At 38.7% G+C, this 19,607-nt stretch overlaps 1 protein-coding gene across 3 annotated transcripts in view; it reads left to right on the forward strand.

The window, feature by feature from the left end:
* RIMS1 (regulating synaptic membrane exocytosis 1) overlaps positions 1-19,607 on the forward strand; it is a 628,464-nt gene that overhangs the window by 70,476 nt on the left and 538,381 nt on the right. The window lies entirely within an intron of this gene.

The raw sequence follows: 19,607 nt of genomic DNA on the forward strand, positions 1-19,607 counted from the left end.
TTTCTCAGTAGCTACTATTTTTGTGAATCTGTGGTGGGAGTGGTGGGATATTATAAACCTGAATTTACAGCCATCTTCCAAAATATTTGGTGATTTAGTGTAGAGCATCTATGTAGTCTGTCTACAGGTTATGGACCACAGATTCCCAAACTAAGGTAGATAGATCCTCATGCTGGTAATTTCACAGACTAGTTAGAATTTTTTGGAGGGTGTTGATTTGCAGGGTTTGGGGTGGTCCTCTTTTTAGCCCCTCCTTCCTTTCTCTATTTCTTGTGATACTGAAGTCAGCCCTTTGGTTTATTGCCTCCACACTATCTCTTGCCCGTGGATCAGGCCTTTCTGCTTCATGTTATAAATCTGTGCTGACTCTATTTTCTGTACACTGAACTGCTGCTTCTTTTCTGGCCTCTTCTGATTAAAACTTGGGTTGAGCTGTCCACTTGGCTGTCGGTGGGGAGGCGGGCGTCACGTTGTCTCTTGTACCTTGTGCTTTATGGCTTTGACCTAGTGCTGTCCTGATCTAAGGCCAGACCAGGCTTTCTGATCGGGATCAGTGGCCCCAGGTCCAAGGAGGAAACCTCCAGTAATTTCCGTCACTAGTAATTTCCAGTCACTGCTCTCCTAAGTGTGATGCCAATTCTACAGGACCACCCTTTCTACCACTGACACCCTGCCTATGAGCAGTGAATCCTTGTTAGTAATCTACCAGTGCTTGCTGGGCCAGTGCTTCAGATTCTGAGGAGGGCCAGCCTCACCACCACGGGGCCGGGTGGACGAGGTTTCCTGGTCCTTGTGGCATCCCTGCTGTGCCTGCGTCACAGCAGAGGGCAATGCCTGCTCTCCCTGTGTGTGAGGCCAGCCCTCCCTGTGTGTGAGGCCAGCCCAGGTAAGGCCACAGCCACTCAGAGCCGACTCACCATGCGAATGACGTTAGCTATGGGTTCATCATGTATGGCTTTTATTCTGTTGAGGCATGTTCCCTCTGTGACCAGTTTCTGGAGATTTTTTTTATCATAAATGGATGGTGAGCTTTGTCTAAAGATTTCTTTTTAATTTATCTAGATGATCACGATTTTTAGCAGAAATAGAGACACAGAAGTAGAGAACAAACCTATGAATACCAAGGAGGGAAAGTGGGGTGAGTTGGGAGATTAGGATTGACATAATATACTATAGATACTGTGTACAGATAACTAATGAGATCCTACTGTACAGCACAGGGAACTCTACTCAATGCTGTGTTCTAAGGTGACCTAAATGGGAAGGAAATCCAAAAGAGAGGGGATATATATATACACATAATGGATTCACTTTGCTGTACAGCAGAAACTAACACAATACTGTAAAGCAATTATACTCCAATTAAAATCAATTTTAAAAAGTTGAGTTACACAGGCAATTAATTCTGTGTTTATTGCTCTGTTGTTAACATGAGGATTAAAGGTAAACTCGTAAATCCTCCCTAGACTCCACAAGCAGGTAATAAATGACTTGTAAAATTGATCACCCTAAGTGTTATTACATATCATTTTTAATAGATGTCACTTTCCTTAGTTTATTTCCATTATACATATATTCTGGAATTTTTATTCAGATATCAAATGGTTAAACATGTATAGTAAAATATTTATTTTTCCACAACATATTTTATTTTATGTATTTTACAGCTTTAGTTTTTCCCTAAGTTTAATTGTAACTTTCATAAGCTAATAAACAGGTATATGTAACTTTCTTAGGACCCTGGAGGAATTTTTTAAATATATTATCTCTTGCTATACTACCAAAATTATCCTGGTATTTTATAAAATAAACAAAAACAAAAATGGCAAAAATTAAAATAACTCAGAGACAAAGAAACAATACTATGTATAAAAATTAGATGCTTATGTATTAAAATTTTTCTGAATCTCTGAATATTAATAATTGCTCAATCATGATTTATCTAAAAATACTTGTGCTAATTTAGAGCATTACTGTCAAGAAGAAAGGTTTACAAATATTAAATGTAAATTTATGTAAGTATTAAAACTAGCCATAGTTGGGGGCTTCCCTGGTGGCTCAGAGGTTAAAGCGTCTGGCAATGAGGGAGACCTGGGTTCGATCCCTGGGTCTGATCCCTGGGTCGGGAAGATCCCCTGGAGAAGGAAATGGCAATCCACTCCAGTATTCTTGCCTGGAGAATCCCATGGACGGAGGAACCTGGTGGGCTACAGTCCACGGGGTCGCAAAGAGTCGGACACGACTGAGCAACTTCACTTTCACTTTCTATAGATACTTAAAGACTGCTGTGTTAAAAATGGAAAGTGTACCAAAATGGAAATATATCAGTGAAAAAGATCAGTGTAAGTAAAAGTTGCTCAGTCATGTCCAACTCTTTGTGACCCCATGGTCTGTAGTCCTTGGAATTCTCCAGGCCAGAATACTGGAGTGGGCAGCCTTTCTCTTCTCAGGGGATCTTCCCAACCCAGGAATTGAACCCAGGTCTCCCACATTGCAGGAGGATTCTTTGCCAGCTGAGCCACCAGAGAAAGACAAGAATATTGGAGTGGGTATCCTATCCCTTCAACAGATCTTCCCAACCCAGGAATCGAACTGCGGTCTCCTGCATTGCAGGCGGATTCTTTACCACTTGAACTATCAGGAAGCCCATTAAGATCAGAGATAAGTTAAAATCTTGATTCAAAAATAAATATAACTACAGTATATTAATGCATGTATATGGAATTTAGAAAGATGTTAATGATGACCGTATTTGCGAGACAGCAAGAGAGACACAGATATAAATAACAGACTTCTGGACTGTGGGAGAAGGCGAGGGTGGGATGATATGAGAGAATGGCGTTGGAACATGTATATTACTACATAAGAAATAGATGACCAGTCCAAGTTCAATACATGAATCAGGGCACTCAAAGCCGGTGCACTGGGACAATCCTGAGGGATTGGATTGGGAGGGAGGTGGGAGGGGGTTCAGGATGGGGGACACATGTACACCTGTGGCTGATTCATGTCAGTGTATGGCAATATCCACCACAATACTGTAAATTAACTAGCCTTCAATTAAAATAAATTAATTAAAAAAATTAAAGAGTCAATATAACTAGTATTTGAAAGAGTCAAGATAAAGTCCAGGTTACTTATACACCCATTCTTGCATACAGTAGTTACTCCTAAGATAGTGCTGATGTCTTTATTAAACAAAACAAAAACATTTCCTACCACTGAGTTGTAAATAATGAATATTTATTTATAGCTTGAGATGTGTAGAGGTGAAATTTCACCCTTAGATTTTAACTATAAATTCTGAATTTGGTTATATTTTCTGGCTGTGCTTAGCTATTTGAAACCTGTGATATCTGTGGCCAAGCAGAAGGAGATTCCTTTAGGATCAATGTTGTTGATTTGCATTCATAAAGTAGGATCACTTAACACATTTCCCCCTGACTGTTTCCAGCCATTCCCCCCCAGCCCCCACACACAGACTCAGCACTCTAGGAGGAGTAAGAATTTGCAGTTTCTGTGAAAAAATTGTTTCACAAGGATTAGAAGTCAGCCACTGTTAAAAAGGACAACACTTGCTCTTTAATTTGTTGAATTTTACCTGTGCTCAAAGTTGGCACTGCTTTTCTACATCGGTAATTCTAATCCTGTATAGCATGCACTGATTCTGTGCGTACTCAAAGCCTGGTTGATAATGTGAATGCAGCATAGTGCAGACTGGTTATTTAAGAGCAGTTTGACTTTGTTCAGCATGTACCAAATTATAGAGGCAATAAGCAATTTTTCCTTCTCAAAAGCAGTAGGTAATTCTTATAAGTATCAAAATTGCAACTGCCATGGTTAGTTTTCTCCCAAATTGTTTGAGCATAGCAACTTTCTGGAGTACTTGAAAGCCCAAGTTGTGATCCATTCTTTGAGTTGATACTCTCAAATGTAAAATTGCCAATCCAAGTTTTTAAGTGGCTCAAACCTATTAAGTGGTAGGAGGTTGTAAACTGATGGACTCAAAATATTTTATATTACTCAACACATGGAAATAGACTACTCTGTTACTAGTTTTCATGTATATAAAGGAAAATTACTTTAAAGCATTTTTAATTAAAATGTTTTTCTTAATTGTCTTGGAACACATACTTATATAAAATGCAATGCATAAAATAAATGATGCCTCTCAGTCTTAGGCATTGTTTATACTACTTGTTAAAATAATATTATGATTAATATAAATTCAGAGAAGCATTTGGGCTTATTTTCATAGTCACAGTGTCTTATTACAAAAATGTACCACATTAGGCAACCATTTAATATTTAAAATAGGTTATATATACATGAGTTAGCTTTAGGAATTTTAAGTGAATACTGTACATATTTTTAAAAAGAAACAGATTGTTTGAAAATAGATGTGTCCCAAGGCTGGTGCTTCGGGAAGATGGGCACCCTGCTCACTGTGCTGCGAACCTGGCCTATGCTGGAAGTGAAAGAGGGTGGGGTCTAAATGCTGTGAAGGATGCAGTGGTGTTAGAATGTGGAGCTGGCCTGCAGTAGATGCCAGAGGGAAGAGGGGAAAGGGAGGACCCTTCGTGTGGGAAGAAGGGTCATGAGTCCATGAGAACGGCTTCACTTGAAGGAAGCAGTGAGAAATAAGGCTGGGAAGATTCTGAGTCACAGGCTAAAGGCATTGTAACAATAGCAATACAAACTATCCCTCACATTGTGTGTGGACTTTATGTGATCTACATAGAAATCATGCATAATGCCTGACCTGGAGATACTTAGGTCATGTATGTAAGTCTGAACTGGAATTCAGGTCCCTCAATAAAGCCCTCTTTCCACAATGCTCCTCTGGCATCTCATGATTTATCCAGATAACCTGTTCCCACCTGTAGGAATGGGTTCTACAGGAGATTTGATCACTTATGGAAAAGTCTAACACCTGTGTTCTCTTTATCTGAAAACAGTGTGTGTGAACTTTCCGGAGTTCTACCTAAATTGTCTCCTATAACAAATGGCATGAGAAAAATGGATAGTTTGGATAGAATTTAGTAAATGGACTGACTATAAAGATGTGGGCAGTGATTAGAACAGGCAGCAAGGGGTGGCGAAGGAACCCAGAGTCAGTGCCAGTTGGGAGGGGCTTCTCCCTCATTAACGCTGGAGGAACAAGGGTGAAGCCAGAGAGAGCTATGTGGTCATGCAGATGTCAGGTGTGGCCCTCACTAGAGAAACAGCCTCCCTAAGGGGATGCTGGAGAGATGGACACCTCACCCAAGGTCTCTTCTATTATGAAAACCTTCAGCTGCCTGTTGTGGATAAAGTCAGCCCGGCACCAGGAAGGAAGGAATCCCATTGTTGCAGCTTGAGTAGCTGAGCCCCCAGGCCCCAGAGCAGTGGAGACAGGGAGAGTGATTGCATCTCAAGAGATGGACAAAAAGTGTCTGGGCACAGTCATCCCCAGCCCACCACTCATCATAAAATCTATGATTTATGATTTTTTCCTTAGCACTTATTTCCTTGTTGCTATTTAGTTGCTGAGTCATGGTCAATTCTTTTGCAACCTCATACAATACTGGAATGGGTTGCCATTTCCTTCACCAGAGGATCTTTGCAACCCAGGGATCAAACCCAAATCTCCAGCATTTCAGGCAGATTGTTTAACACTGGGCCAACAAGGAAGCCTTCAGTTATTACTTATAATTATTTATGTATCGATTGCTTATTTTTTATCCTCTGTCTCCTCTCATAAGAGCAGGGACCTTATCCAACTTGTTCTCCCTTCTACGTCCAGTTCTTAAAGCAGTGCACTGCAAACCATGAGCATCAATAATTTCTTGACTGGATAAAGGAAAGATGTGTATTAAACATTCATATGTGTACACACTTTTATTGTTTGTATATTATATATAAATATGTTAATTATATATATATATATATATATATATGCATAGGATTCATGTTTGGCTAAATTCTCTTTCTTAGACAGGATTATGTTTTATAACTTAAACCAGAATAATATCTAACACATTGATGTCTATAAGGTAGCCTCTCATTAAAAACTTATGAAAGGGTTATAAGCGTATCTGTTTATAATGCTAAATGAATGTATTCAGTAAGTTACTTAAATGAAGTAAGTTAGTTCAGTTCAATTGCTCAGTCGTTTCTGACTCTTTGCGACCCCGTGGACTGCAGCACACCAGACATCCTTGTCCATCACCAACTCCCGGAGTTTACTCAAACTCATGTCCATTGAGTCGGTGATGCCCTCCAACCATCTTATCCACGGTTGTTCCCTTCTCTTCCTGCCTTAAATATTTCCCAGCATCAGAGTCTTTTCCAATCAGTCAGTTCTTCTAATCATGTGGCCAAATATTGGAGTTTCTGCTTCAGCGTCAGTCCTTCCAATGAACACTCAGGACTGATCTCCTTTAGGATGGAGTGGCTGGATCTCCTTGCAGTCCAAGGGACTCTCAAGAGTCTTCTCCAACACCACAGTTCTAAAACATCAATTCTTTGGTGTTCAGCTTTCTTTATAGCCCAACTCTCACATCCATACATGACTACTGGAAAAACCATAGCTTTGACTAGATGGACATTGTTGGCAAAGTAATGTCTCTGCTTTTTAATATGCTGTCTAGGTTGGGCATAGCTTTTCTTACAAGGAACAAGCATCTTTTAATTTCATGGCTGTGGTCACCATCAGCAATGACTTTGGAGCCCCCCCAAATAAATTCTGTCCCTGTTTCCATCATTTTCTCATCTATTTGCCATAAAATAATGGGACTGGGTGCCATGATCTTAGTTTTCTGAATGTTGAGTTTTAAGCCAACTTTTTCACTCTCCTCTGTCACTTTCATCAAGAGGCTCTTTAGTTCTTCTTTACTTTCTGCCATAAGGGTGGTGTCATCTGCATATCTGAGGTTATTGATATTTCTCCCGGCAATCTTGATTCCAGCTGGTGCTTCTTCCAGCCCAGCATTCCTCATGATGTACTCTGCATAGAAGTTAAATAAGCAGGATGACAATATACAGCCTTGACGTACTCCTTTTCCTATTTGGAACCATGTCCAGTTCTAACTGTTGCTTCCTGACCTGCATACAGGTTTCTCAAGAGGCATGTCAGCTGGTCTGGTATTCCCATTTCTTTCAGAATTTTCCACAGTTTATTGTGATCCACACAGTCAAAGGCTTTGGCATAGTCAATAAAGCAGAAATAAATGTTTTTCTGGAACTCTCTTGCTTTTTCCATGATCCAGCGGATGTTGTCAATTTGATCTCTGGTTCCTCTGCCTTTTCTAGAACCAGCTTGAACATCTGGAAGTTCATGGTTCACATATTGCTGAAGCCTGGCTTGGAGAATTTTGAGCATTACTTAACTAGCGTGTGAGATGAGTGCAATTGTGCTAAGTTTGAGCATTCTTTGGCATTGCCTTTCTTTGGGATTTGAATGAAAACTAACCTTTTCCAGGCCTGTGGCCACTGCTGAGTTTTCCAAATTTGCTGACGTATTGAGTGCAGCATTGCACAGCATCATCTTTTAGAATTTCAAGTAGCTCACTTCACATTACAGGATGTTGGGTTCTAGGTGAGTGATCACACCATCTTGATATCTGGGTCATGAAGTCACCTCTTCTTAGTATCTTCTGATTTTGTTAGGTCCATACCATTTCTATGCTTTATCGTGCCCATCTTTGCATGAAATGTTCCCTTGGTATCTCTAATTTTCTTGAAGAGATTTCTAGTCTTTCCCATTCTGTTGTTTTCCTCTATTTCTTTGCGTTGATCACTGAGGAAGTCTTTCTTATCTCTCCTTGCTATTCTTTGGAAATCTGCATTCAAATGGGTATATCTTTCCTTTTCTCCTTTGCCTTTCACTTCTCTTCTTTTCATAGGTATTTGTAAGGCCTCCTCAGACACCCCTTTTCCCTTTTTGCATTTCTTTTTCTTGGGGATGGTCTTGACCCCCAAGATCTTTTTCTTAGGGATTGTATTCAAGTAAAAATGCAGTTAATTGCATATCAGTTGAAATCAATATTATTAGCATATATTCATAATTTGTGATCTTTTTTATTCACCAACGGAGGATTAAAAATACCCATCTAGTTCATATATTAAACATTCATCATATAAGGTACATAGGTATTGCTAAGTCCTGATTCTATCAAATGAAGTCATCATTACTGTTCACCAGATATTTCTGGTTTGCCATCTTCCAGGCACTTGCTAGGATTATACTTCACACTCTTAATTTGGGTATGGTCATGACACTTCTTCTGGCCAATGAATATGAAGAGAAGTGACATTCTATTTTTCTGAGCACAGACACATCAGAGCCCATTTTTAGTTTGCCACTTCCCCTCCAAGTAGCCTGGAGCACTCCTGAGATGAGAGCAATGTGGAGAGGAACGCCCCCATGCTGGCTGAGATGATGCAAAATCCATGGGAAATCAGCCATCTTGATCTTCAACCACTAAGATCAGGGAGCTGTTTGTCATGCAAAATAACTTGATTAATGTGGGGTGATACAGCAAAGAAAATGAGAGTGAGTTTTAGCTCCCAATAACTTCATGATTTAATGAAGGGGATAGACTTAAAAGCAAATTACAGTGAAGCATCTCAGAAAGTTTTAGTAAGAGGTACCAGAGACATAGGAACACAGAAAATGAAACATCCACATGAGTTAGGGCAGGATTCAGGAGGTGACACAAGAATTTGGCCTCAAAGAAAATGTAAAGTGTTCTCAGACAGATGCCTTCGAGGATGAGGAGCACCATGAGTCATAACAGCAAGCCCTGACTTGGGACACATATTTATACCCCAACAGACACTTGGACCAAGTCTAGAGTGTTAGACACAGCATAGTGAAATGGGGGAAAGTGTGGCCTCTGGAGTAACATTACCTGGATTTGAATCCTACTTTGATACTTGTGGCCTCTTAACATACTACACAGCTTTCTAAGACTCACTTTCCCCCTGCGTAATTTAGAGACAATGAGGATGCTGTGAAGATGATTTTTGATGCATTTAACAAAGTACATGATGGAAGCAACCTGAATGTTCATCAAGAAAATGTGGCATATATACCACATCTTATATATATATATATATATATATACATATATATATATATATATATAATGGAATACTACTCAGCAATAAAAAAGAACAAAATTGTGCCATTTGCTGAAACGGATGGATCTAGGGGCTTCAGAGGTGGCATTAGTGGTAAGGAACCCACCTGTCAATACAGGAAACATAAGAGACACTAGTTAAATTCTTGGGTTGGGAAGATCCCCTGGAGGAATTCACTGTAACACATTCAAGTATTCTTGCCTGGAGAATCCCACAGATGGAGGAGCCTGGCGGGGTACAGTCCATAGTGTCACAAAGTGTTGGACATGACTGAAGTGACTTTTCATGCACACATGCACAGATGGACCTCGAGATGGTTGTACAGAGTGAAATAAGTCAGAAAGAGGAAGAAAATATCATATATTAATGCACATATGTGGAATCTAGAAAGTGGCACAGATGAACCTATTTGCAAAGCAGAAATAGAGAGCCAGACATAGAGAACAAACAAATGGTACCAAAGGGAAAAAGGGTGGGGATGGAATGAATTGGGAGATTGGGATTGACATATATATATATTTATGGCACACACACACACACACATATATATATACACTATTGGTAAAGAATCTGCCTGCCAGTGCAGGAGAAGTAGGTCCAATCTCTGGGTCAGGAAGATCCCCTGGAGAAGAAATGGCAACCCATTCCAATATTATTGTTTGGGAAATCCCATGGACAGAGAAGCCTAGCAGGCTACAGTCCATGAAGTTATAGAGTCAGACATGACTTAGCAACTAAACAACAACAAGAACAAGTGTATAAACTAGATAACTAATGAGAACCTCCTGTATAGCACAAAGAACTTGACTTAATGCTCTGTGGTGACATGAATGGGAAGGAAATCCAAGAAAGAGGGAATATATATATACATATAGTTGATTCGCTTTTCTGTACTGCTGCTGCTGCTGCTAAGTCACTTCAGTCGTGTCCGACTCTGTGTGACCCCATAGACGGAAGCCCACCAGGCTCCCCCGTCCCTGGGATTCTCCAGACAAGAACACTGGAGTGGGTTGCCATTTCCTTCTCCAATGTGTGAAAGTGGAAAGTGAAAGTGAAGTCGCTCAGTCGTGTCCGACCCTTAGCGACCCCACGGACTGCAGCCTACCAGGCTGCTCCATCCACGGGATTTTCTAGGCAATAGTACTGGAGTGGCTTGCCATACAGCAGAAACTAATACAGATCTGTAAATAAGTTATGTTCCAATAAAATTAATAAAAACATACAATAAAAAGTGATTAACACCTAATAAGCATGTAAAATATGCTTCATAATTATTGTTAGTAATAGTCTGTGGGCTCCAAGAGCTTCACAGCTGGAGAAAGGAGAAGGTAGGGGAGGAGGGCTGGCTGGTGCTGGCCTGAGGGCAGGTGGGAAGGGGCACTGCAGGCTGAAGTGACCTGGGAACTCCTCTGGGCAGTTAGAGCAGGGAAGCCCTGGGGATGTGTAAAGATGCTAGAATGCTGACCTTGTCAAATCATATCCATTTATGTTTTTGGTCTTTATGCATTAAAAGGGTCTAAGTTTACCCATCAAACCTATAAATGGAGTGAGGGCATAGCTAATTCAGGCCTGCAAAGCAGAGGTGAGGGCAATTACCAGTGTCCCTAGTATAGACATCACACGGTCCCTGGCGACAGACAAGTGCATTTCAAACTGGTCTGAAGATGTTTTTACAGTAGGAAAATTAGTCCCTGTAAGTGCTTATGGGTGTATTTTTATGGCTTTCAATGCAATATCTTAATGCAGGTTGAGGGTGTGTATGGAATAGGAATGGAAAAACGGCCATGACTTGCAAACATGATCTCAGTATAATTTAGTAGGATTTAAGCTACCTTGGGATGTCACTTCCTAGATCCTGGATCTGAACATAGGAAATTAATAAGAAAAGTGCTTTATATCATATAGCGTACTTTCTTCTTTCTCTGAAGGTCAGGAAGAAAACAGAATGCGAGGGAACAACTCTGTCTGTTTTCCACGTATCAATAAGTGTACTGTTGGAGGCAAGCCGCTCCTCTGGTGTTTGCGACACTCTACACTGGGCTTTGGAATCACACCACCTGAGATAACAGTCCAAATGTTGTCTTGTTTCATGGGTAAATTAGACACCTTAAGCTTCAGTATTCTCATTAAAATGAATGACAATACTAAATACTCTCTACTTATGGGTATACAGCAAGAAAGAAATGAGACAGGTGAACTCTTAACCTTCATAAACGTTAGACTAATGTAATTTGAATGGCTACGAATTGTCAAGTCATCCTGTGGTCTTGTGTACAATGGTTAAGTGTAATGTTTCCATTGACCGGTTAAGGGATTAGTAGTTGAAACTTTTCTGTACTGCTGACAGAAATATAAAACAGTGTAGCCACTTTGGGGAACAGTGTAGCAGTTTCCTCTAAAATGAATTGTGCACTTGCCATATAACCCACGGTTCCACTGCTACATGTATCCTTAGAGAAAATGATGAAATATGCCTTCACAAAAGATCTAGCCTCACTCTGTAGCAGTTTTATGCATATAGGCAAAAACTGGAGACAATAAAATAGCCATAAACTGCTAAGTGAATGGGCAAGCTGTGATGCATCCAAAAGATGAAATTCTGCTCAGCTCTACAAAGGACCCAAATAGTGATTCATGGGAAAACACAGTGGATCACAGATACATTACACTAACTGAAAGAATTCAGACAAAAAGGCTACAAATTGGATGATTCTAGAAAGGGAAAAATTATAGAGATGAAAAAGACATCACTGGTTGTAATGGGATAGAGATGGGGCAGAATTGAGAAGTGTGGAGGAGATGGAACTCAGGAGACAGGACAGAAATTTTGGGGTGATAGGAATATTCTGTATTTTGACTGTGGTGTTTGGTACAAGGCTTTATACATCTGTCAAAGAACTGATAACCATGAACTTTAAATGAATGAATTTTATTGCATGTAAGAACTCAAAAGCCTCTTGATGAAGGTGAAAGAGGAGAGTGAAAAGGTTGGCTTGAAGCTCAACATTCAGAAAACAAAGATCATGGCATCTGGTCCCATCACTTCTTGGGAAATAGATGGAAAAACAGTGGAAACAGTGTCAGACTTTATTTTTTGGGCTCTAAAATCACTGCAGACGCTGATTGCAGCCATGAAATTAAAAGACGCTTGCTTCTTGGAAGGAAAGTTATGACCAACCTTGATAGTACATTAAAAAGCAGAGACATTACTTTGCCAACCAAGGTCCGTCTAGTCAAGGCAATGGTTTTTCCCGTGGTCATGTATTGATGTGAGAGTTGGACTGTGAAGAAGGCTGATCGCCGAAGAATCGATGCTTTTGAACTGTGGTGTTGGAGAAGACTCTTGAGAGTCCCTTATACTGCAAGGAGATCCAACCAGTCCATTCTAAGGGAGATCAATCCTGGATGTTCATTGGAAGGACTGATGCTAAAGCTGAAACTGCAATACTTTGGCCACCTCATGCGACGAGTTGACTCACTGGAAAAGACTCTGATGCTGGGAAAGGTTAGGGGCGGGAGGAGAAGGGGACGACGGAGAATGAGATGGCTGGATGGCATCACCGACTCTGTGGACATGAGTTTGAGTGTACTCCGGGAGTTGGTGATGGACAGGGAGGCCTGGCGTGCTGTGATTCATGGGGTCGCGGAGAGTCGGACACGACTGAGCGACTGAACTGAACTGAACTGAACTGAAGCTATATCTCAATTTTTAAAACTTAAGGAAGCAGATATCATGGAAACCTCTGAGGAGGGAGAACATCACATGAATTTGCAACCCAGAAAATCATTCTAGAAAGGAGAAACCAACAACTTGGACAGTGTACATGTAGCCATCCTGACTTGTTCATTTGAGTCTCTAATTAGGACCTGGTGATAGTGAATTAAGTAAAAATGTGAATTCAAAAAACAGAAACATCTTAGAAAACCTGCAGTTACAAGTTTATTAGAATAATTTTAGAAGTCTCTTCCAAAACTTTTGTATGAGTGTTTGAGAACTATGAATTATCAAGAAACTTCAAGATTTATTTTGATAAATAACTTACTGTTTAATCTTCCACCCCAAAATACTTTTTTCCTACTATGAGAAAACTTCTACCTTTAAAGCTGGTTTTAAGTGCCATAGTCTGATGTGTTTTATCTAAAGTGATGAAATAACCCAAGCTTCCTCTTTAAAAAAACAAAAGAAGGAAGAATACTCAAAAGACTGCCTGAAGCATCCCTTTTGTGCATGTTTGGTTTTCATGTTTACATATTTTATTGGACTGCCTTTTCCAAGAAAGCCAGAAATCTAAGATAATATTTAAAGTGCAAAATTATACTATAAGTAGCTGTAATACTTGGCATTTCAATGTGTTCTTAAAATCAGCATGCAAGAATCAAATATACTATTGGTTAGTTGACTGTGGTTAGATTGAAGACAAGAGAAATCAAATAAGCTTACATGAAGATTAGAAGACTGATTTCATACTCTGTTCCCCAGCCTGATCTCTTTAGTGGGTTGATAGCATGGTAAATGCAGAATTTTTCTACAATTTTTTTTCTGACCTAGCTCCTATTTTAGCTTCAGCTTGGTTAGTTCCTTGTTTTAGGAGGTTTTATGTTGTTTCGTTGCTCTCAGAACCACCGTGCACTGACCACACAACCCTGTTAGTAAAGTCATTAGTCAATAGGATGATTTGTCTTTGACTGCATTCTCATACACAACATTTTTGAAACACCTCTGTTTCCAAGGTAATGTTTAAATCGGGGTGAAACAATGACTTTTTAAGATAATACTATACAATGTGATATTGCTTGAGTGTCTTCAATGCATTTTTAAATACAGTACTTCATTTCCTATCGCTAAGAATCCTCAGCATAATATAATCCTCAATAATATTATGCTCACCATGTCCTACAATAAGGAGACACCGGAGGTTACCAACCTAATGTTTTCTAGTCGGTAATTGGCCAGCACACCTAGAACTCAGTTCTTTTGATTCCCTTTTCTGCTTCTCTGCCATACTACCTATGTTAACCTTCTTGCTCCCTGATAAAATAAAAATCTGGACACCTGCATTTGGTTGTGCAGTTGTGTTTTTCCATCCAGGTCTCTTGGGATGAGAGTCAGTGGAGGTCCAGACTGATATGATTTTCATAACCTTTTGCATTTTTCAGTATTTTTAATAAAAATATTATTTTATACTTTTGCCATAAGGTGTTGCTCTTAGAAATTACAGCTAATGCTCAGAATTGATTAGAAAAGAAATATAATTTCTTTATCATAAGGCATACGGCATAAGACATATTTTCAATTCTATATAAATTATATACCGAGTCTTCCAAAATACCAATTTTAGGTCTTTTTTCCCCACCATAAATTATTGTACCAGGCTTAAATAATATTTTGTGTAAAATACTGGAAGCAAATTTACCTTTTAAATAATCTGCATATGTGACAGGTAATATTTTAAATATGGTTTTAAAACCATAGTGCCACATTTGTCCTTTTCCTGAACTCTATTTTAAAACCTCCTTTAAGTTCTTTAAGTATACTTAATATTTCATCTTGATGAAAAATATCCCTACACAAAACATATTTCTTAGCTTTAATTATGTTTATATTTATCATTCTGATTCTGACAATGTATAAAGGAAAACAGTATTTGCTTTGAAAAAGTGTATTAATTGACTTCCATGGTTGTTTATTGGTGTTACTGTTTTCTAAAACACATTAAATTGTTTTCTACTTCCATGAAAGATGACATATTTTCAAATTACTAGACTTTTGACCTCTTTCTTTGAGCTATTGGTTATTGTTATTGCTTATTTTATACTTTTTTATTAAGATGTAATTTACATACAAAGAAATGCACAGATCTGAAGTTTTTGGCTTGATGAATAATGACATCTGTGTACACTTGTGTCACCACGTGTCAATACAGGATATAAAACATCCCCATCACTCGATCCACACGCCCCACCCAGTGGCAACTTCTTTCTTATTCTTGACACATGGAGGACTTTTTACCTCTTCTTTATAAAAATTGAATCACACAGTAAGAAATCTTCTGTCTGGCTTCTTTGCTCAAGAAAACAATTTTGAGATTCATTCGCGCTGTTGCATATAACAGGAGTACATTTCTTTATATTAATATACCAAAATTCTTGTCAGTAAATTCTTCTGTTGAAGGGATTGTTTCCACTCTTAGGCTCTGAATATACTTTTACAAGTCATTTTGGAGACATATATTTCATTTCTCTTGAGTAGTAGAATAGGTTGCTTGTTTGTTGATTTATAATAATATGTATTCTGGATACAAGCCCTGTATATGTACATATAATTGGTATATAAGGAAGATTTATAAAGTGAATATTTTCTCTCAGTTTTTGATTTGCATATTTTTTACTTTAATATGATCTTTGGGGAAACAGTTTTTTTAACATTAATGAAGTCATATATTACAATTTTTATCATTGGTTAAAGATCATAATTTTTAATTATTTAGTGTCAGAACCTATAATACTTTTCCAAAGTAAAAATGTCACTTTGAGTCATTGTTTGTTGTTGTTGTTTGGTTGCTAGGTCATGTCTGACTCTTTTGTGACCCCATAGACTGTAGTCCACCAGGCTCCTTCGTCCATGGGCTTTCCCAGGCAAGAATACTGGACGGTGTTGCCATTTCCTTCTTCAGGGGATTTTCCTGACCCAGAGATCAAACTCACATCTCCTGCCTTGCAGGCAGATTCTTTATCACTGAGCACCATGAAGACAATCTTCCCAATGTCACATTTTGGGGTAAATGTACTGCTTACTTTTATACATAAGACAAAAAATAGAAAATTTTTCACTCAGATAATTGTGACTTTAGAGAAAATGTCTGACTGTACCTTGAAATTTCTCTGTGGGTAAAAATATATATTTACAGTAAATTTGCCTGAAAACAAATCTATAAAATATATGTATGAAAAGTGTAAATTTTAAGGATTTGTGGTATGTCTTCTCTCATATTAGGGTGACAAATATTCTTACCTATTGCAGTAATTACATTTTTATTTCCCATATATCTTACTTAGGAATTACAAAGAAGTACATTGGGATTTCCATGCTTTTTAAAATTATTTCTCTTAAAGTTTACATAAATATATTGATTGCTTTTGTTGACTATGAAGATTACTCCATTTCTTCTAAGGAATTCTTGCCCACAGTAGTAGATATAATGGCCATTTGAATTTAATTTGCCCTTTCCTGTCCATTTTACTTCACTGACTGCTAATATGTCAATGTTTACTCTTGCCATCTCCTCTTTGACCATTCCCAAGTTCCTTGCCCTCATAGTCAACAAAAGAGTCTGAAATGCAGTACTTGGGTGCAATCTCAAAACTGATGGAATGATCTCTATTCCTTTCCAAGGCAAGCCATTTAACATCACAGTAATCCAAGTCCATGCCCTAACCACTAATGCGGAAAAATTGTTGAACTGTTCTATGAGGACCTACAAGATCTTCTAGAAGTAACACCCCCCAAAAGATGTTCTTTACATTGTAGGGGACTGGAATGCAAAAGTAAGAAGTCAAGGGGTGCCTGGAGTAACAGCAAGTTTGGCTTTGGAATACAAAATGAAGCAGGGCAAAGGCTAACAGAGTTTTGCAAAGAGAACACACAGGTCACAGCAAATACCCTCTTCCAACAAAACGAGATGACTCTACACATGGGCATCACCAGATGGTCAATACTGAAATCACATTGATTATACTTCTTGCAGCCAAAGACAGAGAAACTCTATACAGTCAGCAAAAACAAGACCAGGAGCTAACTGTGGCTTAGATCATGAACTCCTTATTGCAAAATTCAGACTTACATTGAAGAAAGTAGGGAAAACCGCTAGGTCACTCAGCTATGACATAAGTCAAATCCCTTATGATTATACAGTGGAAACAACAAATAGATTCAAGGGATTAGATCTGATTGACAGAATCCTAGAGGAGCTATGGATGGAGGGTTCATAACATTGTACAGGAGACAGTGATCAAAACCATTCCCAGGAAAAGGAAATGCAAAAAGGGAAAAGGGTTGTCTGAGGAGGCCTAACAAATAGATGATAAAAGAAGAGAAGTAAAAGGCAAAGGTGAAAAGGAAAGATATACCCATTTGAAAATTTGAATGCAGAATTCCAAAGAATAGTAAGAAGTGATAAGAAAGACTTCCTAAGTGATCAATGCAAAGAAATAGAGGAAAACAATAGAATGGGAAAGATTAGCGATCTCTTCAAGAAAATTAGAGATACCAAGGGAACATTTCATGCAAACGTGCATACAATAAAGGACAGAAATGGTGAGGACCTAACAGAAGCAGAAGATATTAAGAAAAGGTGGCAAGAATACACAGAAGAACTATACAAAAAAAAGACCTTCATGACACAGATAAACACATTGATGTGATCACTCACCGAGAGCCAGACATCCTGGAGTGCAAAGTCAAGTTGGTCTTAGGAAGCATCACTACAAACAAAGCTAGTGAAGGTGATGAAATTCCAGCTGAGCTATTTGAAATTCTAAGATGATGCTGATGCTGTTAAAGTGCTTCACTCAATATGCCATCAGATTTGGAAAACTCAGCAGTGGCCACAGGACTGGAAAAGGTCAGTTTTCATTCTAATCCCAAAGAAAGACAGTGCCAAAGAATGTTCCAACTACTTCACAGTTGCACTCATTTCACATCCTAGCAAAGTAATGCTCATAATTCTCCATGCTAGGCTTCAGCAGTACATGAAAAGAGAACTTCCAGATGTTCAAGCTAGATTTAGAAAAGGCAAAGGAACCAGATATCAAATTGCCAACATCCATTAGCATAGTAAAAGCAATAGATTTATACAAATCTATAAATAGAGAAAGCAAGAGATTTTCAGAAAAACATCTACTTCTGCTTCATTGACTACTCTAAAGCCTTTGACTGTGGGGATCACAACTAACAGTGGAAAATTTTTAAAGAGATTAGAATACCAGATCACCTTACCTGCCTCCTGAGAAACCTATATGCAGTTCAAGAAGCAACAGAACCAGACATGGAACAACAGACTGGTTCCAAATTGGGAAAGGAGTACAAAAAGTCTATATATTGTCACTGTGCTTATTTAACTTACATGCAGAGTACATCATATGAAGTGCTGGATGAAGCACAAGCTGGAATCAAGATTGCTGGGAGAAATATCAATAACATCAGATATGCAGATGACACCACCCTTATGGCAGGAAATGAAGAGGAACTAAAGAGCCTCTTGATGAAGATGAAATAGTAAAGTGACAAAGTTGGTTTAAATCTCAACATGCAAAAAATGAAGATCATGGCATCCGGTCCCATCACTTCATGGCAAATAGATGGGAAAAAAATGGAAACAGTGTCAGACTTTTTTTCTTGGACTCCAAAATCCCTGAAGATGGTGACTGCAGTCATGAAATTAAAAGACTCTAGCTCCTTGGGAGAAAAGTTATGACAACCTCGACAGCATATAAAAAAATAGAGACATTATCTTGCCTCCAAAGATTCATATAGTCCAAAACTATGGGTTTTCCAGCAGTCATGTGTGGAAATGAGAGTTGGTCCATAAGGAAGGCTGATCACCAGAGAATTTGTGATTTTGAACTGTGGTGTTGGAGAAGACTCTTGAGAGTCCCTTGGACAGGAAGAAAATCAAACCAGTCAATCCTAAAGGAAAGCATTCCTAAATATTCATTAGAAGGACTGATTTTGAAGCTGAAGCTCCAACACTTTGGCCACCTGATGTGAAGAACTGGTTCATTGGAAAAGACCCTGATGCTAGGAAAGATTGAATGCAGGATGAGAATGGGATCATAGAGAATGAGATGATTGGATGGCATCACCAACTCGATGGACACAAGTCTGAGCAAGTTCCAGGAGATAGCGAAGGATGGAAACCTGGTGTGTTGCAGTCTATGGGGTTGCAAAGAGTCGGACACCACTGAGGGACTGGAAAACAATTGATTACTACCTGTGTAAAAAGCTATCCAACCGCCATACAAAATCTTTAAGCTTTGCACAAAGGATGGCTAGTTTAGACAAAATCTGTCCTTCTGATGATCTGGTATTGATGCTTAATCATAAAAGAAAATAATTTATTATATAAATTCTGATGTCATCTCGCAGTGAATATAATATATAATAATAGAGAAAAATATGTACTCTTAATCTGTATTGTCTTACTTGGGAGATGAATTTTCTGAAAGTTGGGTGATAGATTTATTCCGTGGAGCAAAATATAAGGCCTTTGCCTATGTTCAGGTAGGCACAGAAAAGCTGTTAGACTAAGAAGTGGCCACGTCAAGATATTCTCCCCTGAAGTTTAGTGCAGTTTTTGCTTTTCTGTGTCACCTGGAATAATTTCCCAGGCATTGAGTCTATCCTGTGGAGAATTCTTATTTTTCTCACGTTGCAGTTATCAAGTGTCACCTCATCACTTCGCAAACTGTATTTTATTCCTTGG

Source organism: Moschus berezovskii, chromosome 10, assembly GCF_049115385.1.
Source record: "Moschus berezovskii isolate FMDL1 chromosome 10, NW_MosBer_1.0, whole genome shotgun sequence".
NCBI lineage: Eukaryota > Metazoa > Chordata > Mammalia > Artiodactyla > Moschidae > Moschus > Moschus berezovskii.